The sequence below is a fragment of the Lathamus discolor genome, chromosome 4 (genome assembly GCF_037157495.1).
Source record: "Lathamus discolor isolate bLatDis1 chromosome 4, bLatDis1.hap1, whole genome shotgun sequence".
NCBI classification, from domain to species: Eukaryota; Metazoa; Chordata; class Aves; order Psittaciformes; family Psittacidae; genus Lathamus; species Lathamus discolor.
Window position 1 is genome coordinate 17820453 of NC_088887.1, and position 20916 is coordinate 17841368.

The window sequence follows — 20916 nt, forward strand, 5'->3', positions numbered from 1 at the left end:
AGGGGAAGATAAGCTTGCACCACAACTCAACAGTGGCTCCTTCAGCTAGGTTCAGAAGCAGGGGCCTGGACAGGCTCCTGACAATCAGGTAGCAATAATGCCAGGCTGACTTGGCTGTTCCGATGAGCCCTCTCTGGAGGCAGCTCTGCCTACTATCACGTCTGTCTCTGTCACCTATGGATTAGACAATTGCAATATGCTCTGTTTGGCACCAAGCTTTAACTCCATTCATAAACTGAAGGCAGGGCAGAACTCAGCGCTCTGTTAGATAAGCCTCATCTCTCGCCCACAATTACTTGTGCATTTGTGCTCCCTGTTTATGCCATCTGACCATTGGTTTCCAGACAGATTTTAACATGTTCCTGTTGACCTGTAGTACCTCGCACATCAGAACGCTTCCCACCTGCGAAATCACCTCTTCTATTTCCTAGGAGCTGTAGAAAAGACATCGGGTATTCTCGCACACATACCTCGGAGAGTAGAGTTGAGGGTTGTTCAGTCTTTAATTTGCCATTGTTTGCTGGTGACAGTCTGATGAAATTGCTTGAGTAATAATGAAGACAGTTTTCATTATCTGTCATTTAAAAACGTCAAGGGAGCTTAGACTGAATGGATAGGTGCTACCTGTTGTTTCAAATAGCTTTTGATGAAGGAAATACATTTCAAAAGTACCAGTCACTGATTTGCGGGTGCTATACAAAGATTACATAAAACAGTGAGATCCTTCCAAAGAAAACAAGCAGATTTCCCCCTTGCTCTTCAGATATTGGCTTATCATCAGCGTGGTGCTGACTTTCTTCTGCAGTAATCATCGGCAGCTCTCAGATCTGCAAGGTCACAGATGATAGAGGACAATACCAAGAAAAACAGGACTTTTCATTATTAAAGGACACTTGAGAGTTGTGGCTTATCTTTTCACTCACTGGAAATGCTTCACTCTCCTTCTTTTGCATGTTCACTTGTGCGCTTTTATGGTGCAAACTCTGGACCACTTTAGCAACAGATGTCATGGCTGGACATACTTCTGCCCAAACATTTTGCTAGTCCTCTCACAGCTGAACTGCAATAACAGACTGCGTGAGTGTTCCTACTCCATCTGAACACAAAATCTGCCAGCTTATTTTAAGTGGTATCTGTTTATTCCTTAGCATGAATACATCTGCTGACAATACCTGCCTTGCAGGTCCTGAGAGACACCTAGGACAGCATGTTTTTTTTCTGTCTGTATCCTTATATTTTTAGAGCATCCACTTAACATGGGAGATGGTGTTGCTCAGGGGACCTGCCTTGGTAATGCAATTGTGATGGGATACACTCTCTGTGCCTTGGCTTGCTCACAAGGTGGGCTGCTCCTACACAATCTGTACCTTTTGCCTGTCCTTTCTGTCAAACCGCAACAAAATGAATGCCAGGTAATTCACTGGCTACAGTGTCTTTAAGAACCACTTGCATATTTGGTTATTGTTTTTATGAGTATCCAGCATCAAAGGCTATAGCATGAATCTTTTCTAAGCATTTAAATGCTGAAGCATGGGTACCTTCCATTTAAGAATCAGCTAATGAGGATTTCTGCTGTTTTATCCACTAACACAACCCCAGCCTGCCTGAGTGCCATCAAGTCCCCATTTCTCCCATGTGCAGAGACTGCAGTGTCCCCCATTGTTTCCCAGCTCTTGGTGGTATATATGAGGTTTAAAACTAAGATTTTATGGTAATGAGGAAGGAAAGAAGGACTGAACCTTAGGATGGTGGGCTCTGAAACTCACAGATGTGGGGAAGAAATAAGAGTTGTTCTGAGACCCGATCATTCCCATGTCTTGTTTCCATTAGGACAATGTTCCCCAAGCACTTACTTGAGCCATCCTTCCAAAGCATCTCCCAAAGAAAAGGGTTTAAGTTCCTGGCAACACATTCCAAAAAAACATGTCCCCAGCTCCCTGCTGCCAAAAGCAAGCACCACTCCAATGATTTCAATAAAGCTGCACTTTCTGTGGCCCTAAGGCTGTAATACTATGGTAAACAAAGCCAAATACCATAAGCTTTAAGGTCTGAATCCAAGTCTTCAACGACTTAAACATATGATCCACCAAAAGATGGCTGAACCCACAGGAGGTGGGGTACAGCTGGCTGTCACAGAGCTCTTTCACCCACCAGCAGAACATGGGCCACAGGGCCTCATCCTGGGGAGAGCAATGCTGGTGAACCCCAGCCTGCTCATCATGGGCTCTTGCCCTCGAAAGGGCAGTGGTACCTCACTGCTCTGGGCTCTGCGCTGCATTGGCACTCAAGCCTCCCTGCTGAGGTCTCTGCCCTTGCCAAAAATAAATCTCGCACCCCGCTCTAATGGCCACAAGGATGAGATCAAGCAACATAATACTGATACCAAAACCAAATAACCTTACAGTTTCAGCTGCTTACCACTCCAGCTTCTTCACTGCCCCATTATAGAGTTTTCCCTTTCCATCTTAAACATCCAAGCAAACACCGCTCACTCCAAGCAAGGGGTAGCTCAAGGCTGTTGCCAGGCTGGGTTTGGGACCCACTGAAGCACATGCTGAAAGCAGACCATGGCTCAGTTAGACGACAGCGTACATCCTGGAGTAAGGAGGATGCAACGCTGGATAGTTGCTCGGGACTGAGTGAACACTACAAATGAATGGTCTCTCCAGCTTCAGAAGTGGTCCCTGAAGGCCAACAGTAAGGGAATTTGGCTGGATAATATAGTCTGGGGAACAGACTGAACACAGATCCAGTGAGTAACGTTGAAAATCCATAGGCAAAGGAAATGTTTCAAAACAGAGGAGGAAAATCTACTTACAATCAATAGCATGAAGGTCTCTGAAAGGAAACACTCTGAAAAAAAAGGACACATTTGCCACACCTAAATCTTTAATGATATCTTGTCGTTCTAACAAAGCCTTAAAAAAAAGAAAAGTCCAACAAAAAACTCCAGATACTGTAACACACCTGATAGAGCAATCATCCTCACATGGCAAAATACGATTTTCACACCTGGTAAAAGAAATGATTGTGCTGCACCCTGAGGCCAGGGTTAGGGGCTAAAGTAAGCTGGTAATGGAAGGTTAGAGACCACATAACAGCTCTTTAGGGAGCATCTTTCAGATGCTCTTTTCATGTACAGCAGTGCACTGTGATCAGAAGGCACTGGTGGCACGTACTGAAGTCACTGTCACTGACAGTGTTCTAATGGTGCAGTCACCATGTGATAGCTCAGGTTTGCATGCCAGCACCCCTCAGGCTCAGGGCAAGGTTTGCTCCCTTGTAAGAGCACTCCTGCATTCTTTCATCTCCTCGCAGGTGAAGTGTGAAGCTACAGAGCTGAGACAACAAACTTCTCAACCACATACAGCTGTAGCCTCAGAGCTAATAAAAGAAAAGCAGGCAGTGAAAATCAAGACCACAATACTGACCACAGGCCATGCTGGGAGGAACCCGACACACAATCTGCCCTGTATCAGCACACAAGACTGATAGATCCAGGCAGGATAGCTACATAATTTGCCCATCACTCAGGAACAGGAGAGAAGCGAGACCTGTGGGGAGCCAGCAGGCCCTGGAGGTATGGAAACTCACAATAAAATCAGCAATCTTGGAATCAAAGACGAAGATGCATGGCGAAATACACTATATACTCTAGCACCAGACACATGGCTTAACAAGATGCTTCAGAATATCTGGCTCCATAAATTAGACTGTGATTCCCAGTTCTTTAGCTCCCAGATCCTGCTGATTTCTGTGGATGAAGGAGATGTTTGTCACTCCCAAGATCAGACGCCAGATCGAATGCTTTTCAAGAAATACACAGATGAGTATGTTCCTAGGGAGGAATGAGCTAGAGCTAAGCCTTCAAATGAGCACAAGGAGAACCTCCTGCCCACAGACAGGAAAGTGGTAACCTCCTTCACTTCCTTTGTGGCTTTAACCTAAACCACAACTCCTCCCTTTGGGTTAGGAGTCTCTTCCACTCATTCAGATGTTTGTCAGCTTGCCTCTCTCCAATACCCAGCATCCACCACTACCACATAGGGGATGAAAAAAAAGCTCTTTTCTTTTTCCTCTCTCCCACACCCCTTTTGCAGTTTCTTTCCTAAACAAGCACAGCTTCAATGCATGGCAAAGCAAGTCTAAACTACAGCTCTTCAGGCACAGGCACAGAAATTAGCAGTTGCAACATGAAGGAGCAGGGAGAAAGCAGCCGTTGGCATACAGGCTACACCAACATTTGGGAATGCTGGCAGTGAGGAAACATTGCTGCCAGTGGGAAGAGTGATGCCAAACCAACTCACAGGGCTTTTCCATGAGCACAAGCACTCCTTCCCAGCCTGGAGCACAACATCCTTTCTTCTCCCCCAGAGAACTTCAGAGCATGGATGAGCTGGTGAAAGTAGGGGATAGACAGGCGCAAGAGCAGGGAATAGCTGTGCTGCCACATAAGAGGCACTTTGCCAGCGGAGACAGAGGTGAGAAGTTCAGCCCCCTTGATCCCCTGTGTGGGGTGTCAGTGAGGAAGAGGAAGAGGCAGCTCCCTCCTCACTCAGATCCCATCATCTGCTGAAGGAATGAATGGTGTGAGAAGCTCCCACCCAAAACCCTCCTGGTCCAACAGCTTAACCCCAGGATACCCAGGTGATATTGGGGGTTTTAGTCAGGTGTTCTAAAAGACTGGAGTGGTACTGCACAGGCATTTTCTTCTACCTTACAACTGCTCACAATGGGGGTAACCTGTCTCACTGCAACACACATGGTGTGAGTGATGCAGTTGCTCCCTTGCCACCCCCCACTTTCAGGGCAGTTCAGGACTATGCAGGGTGAAAGAGAAGGGAATTCTTTTTATTCCTTCATGATTTCAAGAGATTTCAAATAATTTTTGTACATCTGATCAAGGGAAGAAAATAGTTTCCAAAACTTGTACCTAGAAACTACAAGCAAATTAATGAAATGCAAGATTTCATTTTATCTCCTTGAAGCACTTCGACAACTTCAAAACTTTTCTCAGGGTTGTTTTTTTTTCAAGATGGGACACAAAACTGGAATCAACTTTTCCTGAAAATAGCAACAGTTTTGGCAAATCAGCAATTTTCTAAGAAAAATGGATCACTGGAGAAAAATCCGAACAAAACCTACTTCTATTATTTCCTCCCAGCACCGCGCAAGAATATGCCTCTGTGGTGTAATTCAGCCTTAAGCTTCATAGCAACTCTGATTCAGACATATTGCACACGCAGATATTAGAATATGCCTTTGACAACATGAGAGCAATGCAAACCAGTGTATATACAATATGGGCAAGCAACGCTGCTATGGAAACCCTTCCTTTGAATTCCCGTGTATGGGGGGGGGGGGGGGGGTGTTATATTCTTATCCCTAATATTGCTTTAACAGAATTTTGTGTACTTTTATTTCCTTGCTCAAGTGATCTCCCTCCTTCCAGACTTTGCCCATTGGGAAAGAAAGATGGTTTTGTGGGTGCAGCAGAAGGTGGTGAAACCTGCACCGCATTCCTGCTGCTGCCATACACATGCCATACATACACCTGCTCCATGAGCTACAGCAAGAGAAGTAACTGATCTGTGCCTCAGCTTCTGCAGCTGTAAAATAGAAATAAGCTGGCATTTTCCTTCGGATATGACTCGAATGTGCTCTGAAATCCTTTGTGACAACCAGAAGATACATGCATCCTTATTCCTATTTGTTACTTTCTGTAGGCGAGGAGTTACTGTCCTCTACAGACCTATGCTGATGATCTCTCTATACTGAAGAACCGAATCAGGAAGTACAGTCGCCCACTCATGTAGTGAACAGATAAGTAATAAAGCAGTGCACTTGCCAACTCTTAAGGAGGTGGTTTCTTAAAAAGACATAGGAAGCTTTCATGTTTTGAAGCTGACTAATTTCAGAAAGTTCCCGGTTTGCTCTCTTTTTCCTTAAACTCCTCCAAAACCCACCTGTTGACCTGCTCTTCTGAAGTGTCTGCTGCCGGGGAGGGTCACACTGGCTACAGTAAAGGTAATGGTGCTGGAAGAGAAGAGCATACTTTATCTGTCCATCTCCTCCCTTTGCAGGGTGCTTCCGCTGACCCCAGCAGTACCTTTTGGGTCTCACCCAGACAAGGAGAGATGACCTAAAGCTGTGCCGAATGCATCCTGGGACACATGGCACCACCTGCTGCAAGACATGAGCAGAGTGTGCAATCTAACAATGATCACCCAGCAGCCAAACAAACTCACACGTGCAACCCAGCGATCACAAGCACAGATAAGTTACTTGCACTCGTCTGATGGTATAATTGCCAGACTGCACATTCAAATGAGTATTTGTTTAAGTGTGTGATATACAGATAGAGCTTATGCACTTGAGGCCAAATTCACCCCAGTTGTAACTTCCCTAACTCCAGTAGCAATTACTCAAAGGATTAATTTGGCCCATAGTGTTTCCCAGTACATGTGATTCATCATTTCTTTCCTATAACACAGAATAATACGCTGTTTCAATCAGTAGTGATAGCCTGGCCTCCTTGAGGCTGCCGGACTCCCTGTTTAATCAGACATAAAACAAATCACTTGCAGAGGCAGAGGCGTACAAGCATGCTTTAATTACAATATTGTAACACCAATTAGAGATCTATCTAATCGAGGACTCAGTACTTCCTACTTGAGTACTACTCCCATGTTGGGATAATTACTGCTAATTAAGCTTGGAACTAATTAGGCCAAATGATCTCATTTATACCAACATAGATGACTTCTAGGAGCTCACACACACAAAAAAAAATCCAAGGGTGATTTTATCATTCCTGGACTCATCAGCACTTTGATTTCTAAATGGACGGTCCCTCCCCAGTGGATAAGCCTTGTTAAAAACTCAAGTCCCGGATGATCTTCAATTCTCCCAAGTTAGAGAAATGATCTCTGGAGGTGTTTCAGATGGTTGGCCTGAGTCACCTTCTGCTCCATTAGACACAGCGGATTAACAGAGCTGTGTCAATCATGGCCTGGTTCATTCAAACGCTACACGTTAACCACACAGTTATAACTTCTCAGTGCATTTAGCACTACCTACACCACCACGACTGCTGCACAGAATAAGGTTTGCTGTAGGGTGCTGTGCGGTGTTAAGACTTACAATAACTTTAAAACAAAAACTCTTAAGCACAGCCAACAGCTGTACGTACTTGTTGGATGTTCTACATCGATGCTACATGTAATAAGAAGTTGCATCCAGCGCTGCTCAGTGGCAGTGGCTCAGCTGTGCTGTATGTGATGGCTGAGGGAAGAGCCTGGTTCTAGCTAATGGGAGCTCCTTGCAAAGCCTGTCTGTGCGACAAGACTATCCATGTTCACAAGCTGACTGGATCTAACAAAGTTGGCTTTACACTGCAGTGAGAAAAACGAAGGACAGACCTTCAAGCTGTGTTTATGTTGCAGCTTCTCCTCCTCCCCTTCAACCTCAACATTTCTGCACCAGCTCAGCCCTGAGATTCTCAGGTAAAAGAGACACCAAGGCAACGATCATTTACACCTGCCCTTGGCTTATGGGAACAGTTTCAAGCAGTAAGTATGGTGTTCCCTGCCTAATGTTGACGTGGCCAAAGCTTAAAAAAAAAACCCTCTGAGCACTGCATTTTTGTCTGGGTATTCTGAGGACTATGAGTTGTCCAGTATTTCAGAAATTGCTTCTCACCCACAGATGGTCTGCATCAGTAGTATGATTTCCTCCTGCTGGAGGAAACCTCCTAGTTTCTGCCATCTAAGCCACCGGACTGCAGATACTGTGCCCAATTTCAGTTTCATGGCTGAGTGAATGAACAATGCCACCTACCAAAATACCAGTCCCACCTCTCCAAGGTGACTGGGCATCTTTGAAGTGCCAGGAAGGACTTGTACTCAAGATCTGTATTGGAGCACCCACCTGTCTGTGCTGCAAACTTCACAAACATCCATGGCCTCCTGTCCCTAAGCAGTCAGAGTACCCCAACACCTCTGCTGAGCCTGCCAACCCTGCTGAAGCTGCAGACATGCAGGTCTGTGCTGTTGGGCGTTACAGGCAAGTCAAGAATGGCTCAGTCATGATCACTGCACAGCCCATCTTTTTCTGTACATCCCTTCTTCCAAATCCTGCCTCCAATTCAAGCCTTCCAGGATCCACTTCGAGGTACAGCATGTAGTAAACTCTGCTGTCTCTTTACTTTTGGCTTTCTCTCACCAGTTGCCTTTATTACTCCTAAACCTTTATTACTCCTGCTAAACACTTGATTTTCTCATGCTTTCTAGTACTTTAGGCTGGAATCTTGAAGCCGTGTCAGAATCAGGAATTCCCTATTGTCTCCATGTCTTCTTCCAGCCTAGCCCTTTATCCTCACAGTGATCATTGTTCCCTGGTGAGGCACAGGCACCCCCCTTCTTCCCCCCAAATGCCTCCTGAACAACCTTCTCTTTTCCAAAGCCTGTCAAAACTAAGCCCAGCAGGATTCCCTACACCAGCCTGACCTGGTTACAATACCTCCTGGAACTGATCCTCCTGATGTCTGTGAAATTCCTGTACAAGTGCCACTTCTTTATGCAGTACCATTAGCAGAAGATTAATAAATAATGCACAGGAATAACACAATCCCCAATAAACAATGTACTACTTCTCCTATTTTCTTAAGTGAGCAACATGGATCCTAAATCTAATCTGCCCCTCCTGTTGTTACCCAAGCCTCACCTCAGCTACCAAACTCCCCCGTCCCTCCCCGAGCAAGCCTGTCATTCCTTTCTTCCCAGCTGACAAGGCTTTTGCTGCTACCTCCTCCAGCACAAATACACTAGAAAACACGAATGCAAGCATCCATACAACATGAATGCAAAGCATCCACACAACATGAATGCAAAGCATCCACACACACGCTAGGTTACGTGTTGAAAATGCACGTGCTTCCATATGGTGCAATACAGTACTCATAGGTATTATTCAGGTATCTGCTGGAACCCCTGCAGGAAGAGGTGAGCTGGAGATTTTATAATGGAAACAAAATCACTGAACCCAAAGTCTGAACAAGACAGTGGTAGATACATGATCAGGGCAGTGTTCAGCAGAAGCATAGATTGGGCCCAGGGGGCCTCTGAATGGCATCTTTAGCGTTAAAAGGAAGGAATTCAGGAGCTTTAGATCAGAATTGCATCCCAAATGGGCATTAGACTCTAATAAATAAGATGCTTTACACTGACAGAGTGCCAAAAACCTCCTAACATCCTCCCTGAGCTCTGCATACAGGCATCTCTTCAGTTGGCAGTGGTTTGGATGGCAGAAACCAAGCAAACAAGCTCCCTACGTAACAGAGGAAGGAAGGGAAACAACGTCCTGGTGGAGGAACATCAAGTCACAACCACTACACCACGCATGCTCTGATTTGGGACTACAGTAAGTCCTCCAGGGCAGGGACTGTTTCTTTCTGGTGTCTGGACAGTACCTTGCACAACAAGACCCCAGTCCCATACCAGCACTTCAGCATGCACTGCACAAATATCTACTGTCACCAGAGGCCTGCAAAGAGAAGCCGTCTCACATGGACCTCCCCAGGGGCATCTGCAGGGGATGGTGAAGGTTTGAGTCACTGACCTGAGACCCAGACCCAGGGAGCTCACTGTGAGTCACAGTTCAATGTGTCCTCCTTCCAGACAGGCTCCCTCAGGCATTATCAAACATTCACCAATGTAGGAGCTTTAACACAGGGGTTGTTTCAGAGCAAATCCCATACTCTTATCCAGGGTTTGCCTGCACACAGAGGTCCAGTTGGTGGCCAGCCCCGTACGGCCTTAAAAGAAGAGGCAAAAAGTGCAAGGACAAAGACAAGGGCCAGAAATAACCAAATTTTCATTGTCATGACGTAGTAGTCCCAGTAAAACATCCAGGGTCCCAGCAGCGAGATGGCAGGAGACTGAGTGACACTGTCCCTGTCCCCTCCCATCCTGAATATCTGGGTTGGTCCAGCTGCATTTCCAAAAGGAAAGCAAAGAGGCTGCTGCTTACTGTAGAGAGCTGCCAGCTTCGTATCTTCAACCCTCCTGAGAGCCCTAGCTCAGGCTCTTGTTGCATAAGGCAGGGACACATCCCTGAGTCTGAGGTTTAGAAACAAGATGTATTTATTTGTTATTATTTTCAGTTATCTGAGTGCAGTAAAGGTCAGAACACTTATCTTCTGGGGCTGGTTCCTCCTCCCACTCATGCGATTCAAAACCAATTGAATGATTTTTTCCATACTTCTAAGGCAGAAAAAATCCAGTGGGAATGAAACCTGATACAAGGCATTTTCTAAAGAGGATCTGTGGGAAATGAGGATCCACTGCAACGAGAGGAAGGGGAGGCTTGCAGGCATTCCTGGGCACCTCCTCCCTAGTCCCCTTTAGTCACAACAAAAGATGATTAGAGATGGTGGAGAGGCCACAGCTTTTTACCCAAGTTTTAACCTAAGCTGATCTCAAGGACTGGACAGTATCACCCAAGTGATACTCCCAGAGCTGCGCTTTGGGTGACAAGACTCAAGGACATCGCTGCATGCCCTGTGCCGGGTACACGGGCTGCTCCACAATCTCCAAGATTAATTTATGCAAAACACGGGAAGACGGGCTTTTTCCTTTTGCAGTGAATGACTTCATTAACCTTTCAGGAGCTTGGCAACAGTGAAGAAGAAGCAGTGGGAAAATCACTCTTCTGGGGGAAGGGAACTTCTGCTAACAGCACATACCTGGAAGAGACCAAAGACAACAGGAAACGATGGACCCTGATCTACTTACACTCTGCCTTCCCCTTCTGCTCTCCCAGGCACCCTCCAGTCTCTGCCCTGCTCTTGCAATGGTCCTTCTCCCGGAGCTGCTGACAGCTCACAGCATGACCAGAGAGACAAGGAAGTCAGATGGGAGGGCAAACAAGGCAGAGGAACAAGGTTTTGGGAAAGAGTCTGGAGAGAGACCTAGCCCACAGGCAGAGCGGGAGGGAAGGAGCAGGTAAAACAGGTGAGGCAGGTATGGAGAGGGAGAGAAAGGGCTGTGGGAAAAACGGGAAAAGGTATATGACACCTTGCACAGAGCCACACAAGGGATACCATTCTCAGCATGCTAAGGAAGTGTTGGTCAGTTGCAGAAACGGAAGGGAAAAATCAGGAACTGCCTGGTTAGGAGAGCTGAGGCTGAGGACTTTTATGAGCCTGGGCCTGAGTCACGACTGGCAGGGGCAAATGTGGTGCTACCCAGAAACAGATCTAAACTGCACTGGAGGCCACAAAGTCACCATGCCCTGTCCTGTAGGACACTGGATGAACTTCAGTGCATGGCCACCTACATGACCTCTTTGTGCCCTAATGTCAGGGACACTTGATGAACCCTCGTTTGCCAGCTGTCCCATCAGCCTAGCTGCAACCACCTCTCCCTGACCTGGGGAAAGGACTTTGCCATGTCCCCACTGTGGGAGGCAGAGTCCATGAAGAGATATCCAAACATACCTTTCAGCTGTTGCTGCTGGCCAGGATCCTTGCAGGCAAAATCATGTCCCTGCAGGGAAGTGATTAAATAGGCTGCATCCACTCTGGCTGATGGAGGAAATGCTATCGCATATCAGAGAGTGGGATAACCTCTTTGTGGCTATCGTTCGGATAGATGGGAAAGGGGTTCTCCCTAAGGCTGTTCCCATCCTGTCCAAAGCACCCAGAACAGAGCACAGCTGTCCTGATGTGCTGGGTACTGGCTTCTGGGCTCAGTGCAATTCTCCACAGGATGCAGATACCTCCCCAGACCCCTAGTGCTAGTGCTCTCCTTCATCTATCACGGCTTTCCCGGGCAGAGCAGAGGACCTGAACTCCACCGGGAGTGATGCAGGGGAACACCCACAGATGTCTCCAAGCAGAAAGGCAGAACACAATCCATGTTTTCAGGGCAGAGTGTCTATAGCCAGGGCAAGCTGGAAGAACAGGATTAGCAAAATAGGCCAGGACCAGAACAAGGCACAAGGCCATGTCCAGGGAGGTAAGGTGACATCAGGAGACAAAACTCAGGACTCCAGACTTCACCAGGCTCCCAGGCAGAAACAGACACTGAAGTGGCAACCATGCTGCAGCTCAGAACAAGAGCTGGGGCAGCCCCATCCAGAGCCAGCAGGGCATAAGCAGAGGAAGTCTCACTTTGCTCAGCCAGAGGGCAAGCTACAACCAGGGGTTGCCTGGCCAATCCCATGCCCTGGCCGGCCCATGCAGCCCGGCTGCAGGGGCACACAGAGAGGGACACCAAAAAGGGGTCTGCGTCAGAGAAGCACATAGGGGAGGAATTTGGGGGATAAACCAGAGAGAGGCGATAGGAAGAGTGTGCGGCACATGAATAGTGGGGGAGGGTAGGAGATACAGGGTGAGAGAAGAAAATGACATGAACAGAAGGAAGGGAGCTGCAAATAGAAGGGGATATGGAAACAGCAGAAAGAGACAGATTGCAAGAGCGGTGGAAGTAGAGGAGACCTAGAGGGACAGAATATAATAAGAATTCTTAAGATGAGAGGAAAATGGAGAGAAGAGAGAGGGGAGAGGAGAGGGATTTACAGTCTCCTGGAGAAGGAAAACAAAAACCCTGAATGTTTTTGTCCTTAGCTTTCAAAGGTTTCATGGGAGCAGAGTGAAGATTTGTCATCTTCATTTTAAGAAGGGGGGAACTTAAGGCGCAGAGACTGAGCGAGACAGTGAATGAGTGAGATGCTAGAAAGGAGCTTAGCTGCCTACTCAATAGTCTTCTTTCAAAGATACAGGTGAAAAATCCCAGACTGGTTTGGGCTGGAAGTGACCTTAAAGCTCATCCAGTTCCAACCCCTGCCACGGGCAGGGACACCTTCCACTAGACCAGGTTGCTCCAAGCCCCTGTGGTCCAACCTGGCCTTGAGCACTGCCAGGGATGGGGCAGCCACAGCTTCTCTGGGCACCCTGTGCCAGCGCCTCAGCACCCTCACAGGGAAGAACTTCTGCCTAAGAGCTCATCTCAATCTCCCCTCTGTCAGGTTAAAGCCATTCCCCTTGTCCTGTCCCTACAGGCCTTTGTCCCTCTGCAAATTCCTTGTAGGCCTCCTTTAGGTACTGGGAACTGCTCTAAGGTCTCCCTGGAGCCTTCTCTTCTCCAAACAAGCCCAACTCTCCCAGCCTGTCTCCAGAGCAGAGGTGCTCCAGCCCTCTGATCATCTTTGTGGCCTCCTCTGGACTCGCTCCATCAGGTCCACAGTCTTGACTTTCTTCTCCAAAGCACACCAAAGAGAGCCCACTACCCCAAGATGGCTGGAAGAGGGCCTGCTAGAGGAACAAGAGGTAACCCAAAGTCACAGGAAAAAGTGGCACCTGCTCTTTTTTGCCAGCACCAAAGTCTCTGGAGACCTGGATTTAGACATATTCAGAGTAATCTAACCTTGAACGCACCAAACAAGCACTATCTGAATGCTTATGCGGAGAATTACCTGCAGGGAAAAGATGTTTCAGTGTGGGTTCAGGTGCTTGCCAACCCTACCAGCTAACAGCAGCACCCAAAGCAGGGTGCAGGAGGCTGCGATGGGGGCTTTGCTCTTGCAACACCCACTAACATCTTTCACCTGCAGCTCCTTTTTTTGTGTCCAATATTTATCCAGTTTAATTTGCACCACCTTTACATTTCACAGAAGAGAGTGCTTTTTGTGCATACAAACAAATACCAAGCCCCAAATGCCACATACACCCAAGCCAAATATAGTTTGTAAGAGCCCTGAATAAACCAAATACCCGTTGCCTGCTTGCAGTCCCGTACACACATGGGCAAACAGAGCTTCCCAGTTACTCACTGCACACAGGAAGCCAAAGGATCCAGTATTTTCCTAACCTCAAACAACACTACTTTATGGCCTTCTAGCACGAGGATTCCCTCGTCAGTGAGTGACGAAGGTCTCTGCTATAAACTGATGCTAATGGCAAGTTGTGTACCTTGTTTGTTTATTGCTGAGGAGGAATGTTTGTTGTGGCTGTCAAGTTTATAAAAATATTTCCATGACTTCAGACAGCTTGGCATTCTTACATGCAGCTGAGAGAGTGGGTGAATGCACAGATGAAAAACGGAAGAAACATCATTAAGGGAGGAAAGAGAACATCTCCTACCACCACCGAGATGGCTAAGAAAGGCCAGGAAGGTCAGAGACATTTCTGAATAAAATGCATTTTTCTTCCCTCAGGGTTGTCTGAAGGGCTGGCAATAATTAAGCATCACAACACCTTTCTGGAGTAGATAAGTCAGCTGAGGCCATCTGAGGTTAAAGGACTTGCCTGTGATCACACACAGCAAATCAGTGGCAGAGAGGAGAATTAAACCCAACAGGCTTATCTTCCACTACCCAAGCCCTACACACCTGGCTGACATCCAGATGCAAAGACAGGAGCTGCGCTGACCTGGCCAAGCATGGGTCCTCCAAGGCAGTATAGCAACCAGGTTTATTGCTGAGCGGCAGGCATCCACCCTCACTTAAAGATGGTAATTGTGAAAACAAGTGACAGAAGGCTGGGAAGCAGTGCCTAGTTACAAACCGTGGAGCCAAGTGGATTAAATATACATCGATAGATTCAATTACAAAGAGCAGCATGCAAAATGGAATTGACTGCAGTCAAGGACCCAGGATGGCAAGAAATAACCCCAAAATATAACCATGGTTTTCAGTTGGAAGAAATCTGCACTTGCAGACCTCGTGGAGAACGTGCAGCCTTCAGTCTGCAGCGAGGCTGTCCCAGGCTACCCGGAGCAGTGAGCGGACAGTGACACCCATGCCCCAAGGGCTAGTGAGAAGCCTGCAGGACTCAGGTTTAGTGGGCTGAGAGAGATCCATATCACCTAATGCTGAGCAGCCCTTTGTTATCACTGTCACCAGAGACACTGGAGAGTGAAGCAGCAGAGAAAAGGAGCTGTTCCCCCATGCGTCGCCCAGGCTGAGATGCACCCTCTGAGAGAGAAGGAGGAAACCTGTTCCACACTTGGGTTCTGCACTGCCCTGGGCTGGAATATCCAAAGACACCCTCACTAGTGTCAATATTCAGCCCTGCATCCATCTGCACTCAAATGCACAATCTGGTTTTGGCATACAGAAAGTAGTGGATTTAGCTGAAGGGGAGGCCAGATCCTGACACCGCTGACCAACTCAATGGTTCAATACTTCTTATCTGTAGCAGGAAAAGAAGCTCACTCACCTCTCCTCCTTTGCTCAGCCATTTCCCCAGAATTTCAGAGATTATGGAATTATCACTGCAACCCCCTGCCCAGCTCCACCCGCACCACCACATGTGCTACCCTGATCACTAGTAAGGATTTGATTTTTTCCTTCTTGGAGCAAAAATAGGAAGGATAATCATTCAGTGCTCTGTACACACAGCTGCCACCTGAAAAATGCAGGTGAATACAGTTGAACAGAAAGGCAAGTACAATCTCAGGCCATTTTTTTTTTTTTTTTGTACCTGGAGAACTAGACCAGCAGTATTTTGCATGCAAGATTACAGGTCTGTGTGTAGTTGCGTTTTCACATTCCATTACTCCAATTGCACACAGCCAGTTACGTGCCTTAGCAGCAGCTTACAAAAGCAATTGCTGCTCAACATACAAAATCCAGCCTCCAGATGCACACGCGCAAGACTGAAACCTGGTCCTTATTTTTCAGCTCCAGAAAACAACATACATCTGCAAGATGCCAGCCCCCCGCATAAACACCACACCAGGGTTTCCTTGCACTTAGGTTTCTACGTTGATCTACATACTTGTTCAAGCTTTGCAATAACCTACAATGTATCCAGCATTCTGCAATAAGAAGCATCCAAAAAATGCAAAAAAGGCCCCTGGTTTTGCATTAAAAAATTCTTCTCCCAGCAAGCAACTGTAACCACCTCTCCAGCTAGAATGCACTGTCTGTTTAAGGCTCCAGAGAAATGCAGTGCTAACCCTTCAAGACAGTAAGAGATGAATACTTTTTTTCATTTAAACTATAGGGGAGTTTTACCTAGATAGACTGCAATTTCCTGAGCTCCAGTCTGGCAAAGAGCCCGGGGCTAAGACCACCCCCCCTTCTTTTGGCAAAAATTACCATGGCGTCTCTAATAGAGCAGTTTTCAGGGGGTTGTTTTTACAAAGGATGTTGAGAGAAACCCAGTTGTAAGCAAGCCCAGGCACTGCAGAACTTCTTCCAAGAACTAAACTGATGCACAACGTCCTCACCGCACTATCCCCAAATACCCTACCAAGGGATGGTTCAGTTCTGAGTCAGAGGGAAGCGGATTGAAGCACAAACAGCCATGCCTGCACACCGCTCTCCCCGCTACACACTCACACACAAGTTTACAATGCGAGCAGTGACCAGGTTAAGGTTGGCTTGGGAAAGCTGATGACATCACAGTCTGGGGAGATAGAGCCTCAGACAGCCTCAAGTTGTTAATCGGCTCCTTGTTTTGCATGAGGACACGGAGAGCAGTTGTTACACCAGGTTTACCATATGTTTGTAATATTGTTGTTATGGGAATACATGGACAGCCCGTGTCACTGGCAAGTTGTGCTGTTTTCTGCTGGAAGGACAAAACAGACCTCACCTTCCAGGAGAGCCCAAGCGTGCACATACTTGCAGCAGAATCTATTGTAGCCTGAGCCACGCTGGGTGCAAAGCCACAGGCTTTGCTCATGGGATAGTGCACAAGCCCACTGTGGTGTCTGCACAGGAGCACTTCACACAGCACCATCAACATGGCGTGCGGCTCCTTCCCTGGGAGGTGGGCAAGTGCTGCCCCCATTTTACACATTGCAGCAGGAGGATCCATCCGAGCTTCAAAGCAATTTGCGTAAGGCTGCCCGTCAGGATCTTGAGTTCTGCAAGACCTCCGTGTTCAAGACCACCAGTTCCTCAAAACGGACAAGTGAAGGGGAAAGCAGGGGTGACATTAACTCAAACAGTTAAGTATGCAACTCTGCCTCACATAGCAGAAATACTGGCTTCCTCATGTGTCCCAAAATGGTGTTCAGGACTGCCAGTTTGTTCATAGGACACACAAATGATGTGTTTGTGTGTGCAAGACTGTTATCCAAACTACAGCGCCCAAAATGTCTGTCCCCTTAGGTGCAGGGCAGGGAGCATCGGTGGTGCTTGCATCTCCAGTGAGTAGAAGCAATGCTGGTGTCTCATGTGGCTCTGCCATGCAGGAGCAGCACTGAGTAACTACTGAGGAGAAATCCTCCGTGTGCCGGCCCCACAAAACCCAGGCTGAAGGAGTAGAATACCTTTTGTTTGCTGCCAGCCCCACCAACTCCTGAGCCACCGCTGAAGATTGCGGAGGCAGGAGCAGCTCTGACTGGAGCAACACACAACCAGTTCACAGCAGAACCGATTTACCCACTTATGCTCCTCCGCACATCAGCAAACAGCATAAGAAATGGCCAAGTCCCCTCCCCACCTCCTCCCCCCCAGCCCTGACATGTTGCCATTTTCTGTCCCTGTCTCCATGCAGCTAGTCACATCCCATGCTGTAGTTGAGGAGCAGCATGCAGGGTTTAATTGTGCACACGTTCTCTGGGGAAGGGCAGCATGAGATGCAACCACTGTCCACAAAGGAGCAGAGGCAGGAGGCCAAGGCTGGTTATTGGCCTTGAGTCATACTTGCTGATCAGCACATCAAGGATTTTAAAGCGCATAGCTGATCCGATCAGCAACTTGTCCTAGAAGGAGAAAAGTGATATAAAATATGCACAAGGCTTCCTTCTGTCCTGACAGCAGGTTGAGTTTTCAGATGATGTGGAAACTGCAGCCTGCTCGCCTCCCCCCAACATGGTTTCCTCTCGCGCCTTTGCTGCAGCGCTGCCGTCTTGCTCCCGACTCCGGAGGGTCTGCTACCCCCCCAGCCTCCATGCTGAGGCCCAGGCTCTGGCCAGGGGGCTCCAAGACACTGTTTGTATGCCCGCTCAGCCCCTGGCCTTTCTTCTCAGCATGCCAAGCAGGGGCTCATTAGCGTTCCCTGTTGTTAAGCTTTTGAGCCTCTAGCCCATCCAGCACCAAGCTGGAACTGAAAGGGCATCATCAAATCCCCATTCAGGGGGGTGCAAAACTTCCCCAAGCTGAGAGCCCAACTGTAATTCAAACAGGTGATCCCAGAGAGGAAAGGTGGAGCATGCATGCATGTGATAGGCGTGTGTTCTGTCTGCAACGAGCAAGCACTGCTTCGGCTCCTTCCCAAAGACAGCAACTGTAGAGTATGTCTGACCCGAGATCAGTCCTCTGCATGTGTATGTGCACAACATTTTTACGGCGTCACTTTCTCGTGCATGTGATGTCTGTGGTATGTGTCTGCTCCGTCACGGGAGTGCTGTTGTGAACAGAAAAGCCAAAACATGGCACATACTGGTTTTCAGTCTTAGCTGCCTTACATCGCAATTGGTGCTGTTGCAAAGTTGGCTGTCAAATACCACTGCTGATAGAATAAGCTATTATGTAAACTGAGGAAAACACAAGAATCAGGCCATGCTGTGTAGGATCCACACTTACAAAGTGTGCATGTTCCCCCTCAGGAGGAAGAACGTGCTGCACAAGGTGTAGCGCTAACTTGCTGCTTCTACGCACACACAGGGTTGGGTGTGCAGGAGAATTCATGACCAAGCTTTACTTCATCCCCACACTTATTTTCATAAGGGACTTATATTTTGTCTTTGCCGTTGCCAAAATCCAGTGTAATTAACAGATATTTACAATCACATTTTAACAGAATGTTCTCCTACCAGAGAAACCACTCATGCAAGTGGTGAGACACATGCTCTCCCCATCCCCTCAGCTGCAATCCTCACACAAGTTCCTACCACCCTTTGAGCTGGCTACAGAGATTTTCTCCCCTGGCAACTGCCCCAAACTTCCATGCCATAAAGTCCTGCTGCATCACATTCAGCTTCGCTACGTTCCGTCCTTGCTCTTGTCCTGAGCCGGTTCAAAATTCCCCCTCTTTTTAAAGCCCTGCAAGGAGACAGTCCAAGGTTCTCCTTGGATATCCTTCCTCCCTGCTCCTCCATCTGTATACATCCTCCCTACACAGGTTTTCCTCCTCCTCCCCAGGCCAGCTGCCTGGAACATGCATTTTCTCCCCTACCTCACCGCCTGACAAGTCTCCTTTCAAACACGATCCGATACTTCTCCCCCCTCCTGTGATGATAAACCTCAGAGTCTTTCTCCCTGCTTCTCACATCCCTCCATCACTGGACGCTCTGACTGTAAAGCGTGCAGGATAAAGGTATCTTGGAAAACATTACCGCAAATCATGGGGGTTTGCTTTGATTCTTTCCCTGCTTATTTATTTTCTGAAGGGAGGTAACAACTCAGAGAGAAGCTGGCTTAGATTTCTGCCGTACATTTTTTTTCTGCAGCAGCAAGATCCTCCATCTTCCTTGCTGGATTGAATAGGGTCTCAGGACAATTTAGACTCCCTCCCCCATCTCCCATTCCTGCTCGTATTCTTCAACACATGATGCTCTCCTCCCAGCCTCGACCGGGAAAGCACGTATCCTCACTCTCTCTCCCTCTTTCAGCTCCTGTCTCTCATAGGTTGTGTCAGGACATGAGGATGATGAACATTTGCGCAGCTCAGATTCTTGTAGGCTATTTTTTAACAAAACAACTAGAATCAATGAAACCTGAATGATGGCACAGGACAAACTTAAAAGACCTCGTGAGGATGCACTGAGCGTACCGGGAGACTTTCTGCGTCTCACGCCAAAAGGGAAAAATAACCCTCCAAATTCTAACCAAATCCAGTGCCGATGTTGTAATGAGGCCGGCCAGGAGGATCCAGGTTTCTCTCCCCTCTGCCTTTTTCTGCTTGCTTTTTTTTTTTTTTTCTCTCTTGCACATTATCACCTCACCAACAGTCGGTAAACAGCCTCAAAACCTCCAGCAGGCAAACCAAGCAAGCAGGCTTCACACTGCTGCTCTTACGCCCAGCTAGATATTTACTTGCTGATAAACGGCAACGGTAAATACATCTCATTTAATCTCCCAGCATCCAGGAAGGGGGGAAAGCGCCATCTCCCATCCCCGCGGCAGACCTCCCGGCCCTGCCCGGGCTCCGAGGGATGCAGGAGTGACAAAAGACCCCGGCTCCCGACCCGGCGCTCACCCCCGCGCTGGGCAGGGTGCGGGCGGCCGCCCACCGGAGCCGTCGGGACAGAAGCCAACAGGTGGAAGGCGCCTCTCGTCCGGCTCCGGCTCTCTGCCCCTCATCAGTCCCGGGACCCCCCCCGGCCTCCGCGCTCCCCCCTCCCCTGCGCGCCGCGGGCGGGCGGGGGAGAACGGAGGCACGGCGCCGCGGGCACGGCCGCCGCCGCCCGGCCGCGGCCAAACTTTCCGCCCCCCGCCGGGTGAGCGGGGCCGGGGGAGCCGGGCAGCCTGCCGGGGCTGACTGCGGCACTCGCAGCCCGCATGCACGCACGCCGGCGCGCACACGCCGCCCCCCGCTGCCGGCAGCCGGGCCGCGCCGCGCCGAGCTGCGGGAACCGGGCGGCGGGGAGGCGGCCCCGGGGCGGCGGCGCCAGCCGTGGGTCCCTCGCCGGCAGCGCGGCGCGCAGGCTGCCCGGCGGCGGCGGGGCCAGGCCGAGCCGGGTCGGGCGGCGGGGCCGGCGCTTACCTGCCTCAGGCGGCGAAGGCGCGGGGCGGCATGTCGGGGGGCGGCGGCGGGGAGCGGGACCCAGCCGGCGGCGCGGCCTGCGCTCGCCGGGCGCTAGGGCAGCATCAAGGCAACTTAGGGGGAACCCTTGCGGGGCCTATTGTCTGAGCGGGGCGGCGGGGCGGCGGGGCGGCCTCCCCCCGCGGGCGCCGCGGCGCTTGGTACGGCCCAGGCATTCATGCCAAGCGGCTTTCACACATGGAGGCTTGTCT

The 20916-nt window shown here is 48.9% G+C and overlaps 1 protein-coding gene across 1 annotated transcript in view; it reads right to left on the reverse strand.

The window, feature by feature from the left end:
- LOC136013095 (uncharacterized) overlaps positions 1–20916 on the reverse strand; it is a 46988-nt gene extending 26072 nt beyond the window's left edge. Inside the window, exon 1 of the mRNA XM_065676410.1 lies at positions 20666–20916. The gene's annotated coding sequence lies outside the window, so the exon portion shown is untranslated. The remainder of the gene's footprint in view (positions 1–20665) is intronic.